At 44.9% G+C, this 2,515-nt stretch overlaps 1 pseudogene; it reads right to left on the bottom strand.

The window, feature by feature from the left end:
* Positions 1-1,250: 1,250 nt before the first annotated feature.
* Positions 1,251-2,504, bottom strand: LOC103728546 (annotated as a pseudogene).
* Between the last annotated feature and the right edge of the window lie 11 nt (positions 2,505-2,515).

Consider the following 2,515-nt stretch of genomic DNA (forward strand, 5'->3'; position numbering starts at 1 on the left):
TATATATATACTATATACAGAAATTTATTATAACCACAGAGCAGAAAAATGAGGGTTCTGCCTGGTTTTCCTTTGAGAACAGTGTGTCAGCTTTTTGTTTCTGAAACATGATACCAGAGATAAGCAAGTAAAGATGAGGGCAAATTTATCTTGGCCCATAGTTTCAGAGGTTTCAGTCCATGGTGACTTAAATTTGCTGCTTTGGGCTTGTGGCAGCACAGTACATCATGGTAGGCCACACGCAGGAGCCTGCTCACCTCATAACCAGGAAGCAAAGGCAGAAGAAGGAGCCAAGTTCCCAACATTCCCCTTTAACAGCTCCCAACGGTTGTTACTTGCAAGCTTCTAACCCTCCCAACAGCCCTTGGCACCAAGGCTTTTGATGACATTGCAGATACAACCTACAGCAGAGAGGGATGACTGAATTCCATGAATATGTGTTAAAGGACAGTGGGAGAGAAAATCAACTTTATTTTGAGAGATTATTCCATGTATCAATAGTTAACAAAACATTATAGTATCTGCTAGGAGCAAATTACTACAAACAAGTGGGATGAAAATAGTTGATGTTTCAATATGAGGTAATTGGACTGCCAGGAATCACAGACATTGATATCACACAGTTTCCCAACTCTTGGGGCTCACAGCTTGCAAAACAGGCCCCACGCAAACATGATCAACTCTGGCCTGAGGTTAAGTGGGATAGCTGTCAATCAAGGGGCATATCTCCTGTTCAGGAAACCACTGACCTCAAGTGTGATATGAGTGGACGGTAGAAACAGCCTGGACAGAGGCTCACGCTTCCGCAACACCCTATCTTCTGTCCCACGACTTGAATGTACGCTAGGCTGATGTTCATTTTCACAAATGGAAGGCTAGCTTCCTGCTTTTATGAAAACCTGTTTCCAAGCTCATGAACAATAGCAAGAAAGAAACAGAAGCTTGTGGAGCCTCAGAGTGGATCCAACAAGGACATTAGAAGAAGTTGATCTTGATATTTTAAGGCACAATTTATTTTTGCGTCATTATTTATTTATTTGTTGTGAAAGTGTATGCTTTATGGGCATCAGAAAGCAGCGCATACACAACGAACAGGTAGAGCCTGCCCCATGGGCACCTTGCACTTACCCTCCAAGACACAGAGTCTCTGCTAGTAAAACTCAACTGCAAAATGGATTCCTCAGGGCAACTTCCCATCCTCTCAGGTGGGGAGAACCTGAAATCACTTTCCTGGAGGCACCTGTGGGTCACTAGAGATTGAGTCCCTCAGGGGTACCTTCCCGTTTTTTATAAAGAACATTCTCTTTAGACTTGTGGACGTCTTTGTTTGTTACTTTCATTCTGCGCCCTCACAAGTTCATCAGCCAGCTTCTATACAGATCGCCTTGATTTCAGCCCCAGAGGGGTCATCCTTTGCCATGATCAGGTTGTCCAAGGACATCATGGGCCAGAGTCATCCTTTTTGTGAGAATCTGCAAGATGCCCTTCTTAGTCTTTTCACCAGAAAGAGAAAATTCAGTCTTCCTGTCAGTGTGGCCTGGCCTGATAAGTGCTGGATCCAAGTTGCTGTTCGGTTTGTGGCCATAACTTCCACATCTCCTCTTGAATCAAATCCATCCAAGTGGTTCAACAATTCCAACACTGTTGGCTGAATTTCTTTCTCACCCCAGAGTTTGAATCATATCTTCTTGTCAAAATGGCATCAATTTCATCACCAAACACAATGGAGATTGTATACTTTAGCAACTCTAAACAGTTCCTGAACAAGTTATCACCTGGGTACTTCTCAATAAGCTCTGAGCCAGTCATTCTCCAGAGAGTGGCTGAAGTTTGGTTTGCTACTGCTTTGGCCAACAAGGTTTTCCCTGCGTGAGGTGGACCATAGAGAATGACCCTCTTAGGGGATTTTGTCTCCATCTCTGTGTAATAGGACGGGTAAAAGGAAATTCTACAAATTCCTTAATTTCCTGTATTTGGTTGTCCAGTCCTCCAAGGTCTGCATAGGTCTCCTGGAGGGCCTTTCCTCCTTCATAGCTGTGACCAGGGGATCTTTGTCATCCATCAGCAGCCTTATCAAGGCATGCACCTTGTGGTGGAGCAGGACTGAGCAGCCAGGTTCCAGCCGATCCTTGTCCACAAATGAAAGGATGCTGACGTGGTGTGTCTATCATCCATGATCTCTTCCAAGGTTCCTACTGACATCAGGGTTCCCGAGACCATCCACCTTTGATCTTTCCTCCTCTTGTTTTTCTTCTAATGGTTTCATCTGTTCCTGGTTGCTTATGAATTCTTCCATTGAGAAGGTAGCCTTTAATCCTTTCTAACTGCAGTAATCTCAAGCGGCACTGCGTGTGAGGTGTCACCAGGGGCAGCTTGCTGGCAGCATCTGGCCCCTTTGTTTTGTTCTTCTTTTGCCCCACCCTAGTTGGCACAGGAGGTCTGTACTTCTTTTTCTTTTCCTTCCCACCTCCGGGACCATGACTACCACTCTGACCTTGACCCATCTCCCTTCAGT

Source organism: Nannospalax galili, unplaced genomic scaffold, assembly GCF_000622305.1.
Source record: "Nannospalax galili isolate Female #2095 unplaced genomic scaffold, S.galili_v1.0 C49650299, whole genome shotgun sequence".
NCBI lineage: Eukaryota > Metazoa > Chordata > Mammalia > Rodentia > Spalacidae > Nannospalax > Nannospalax galili.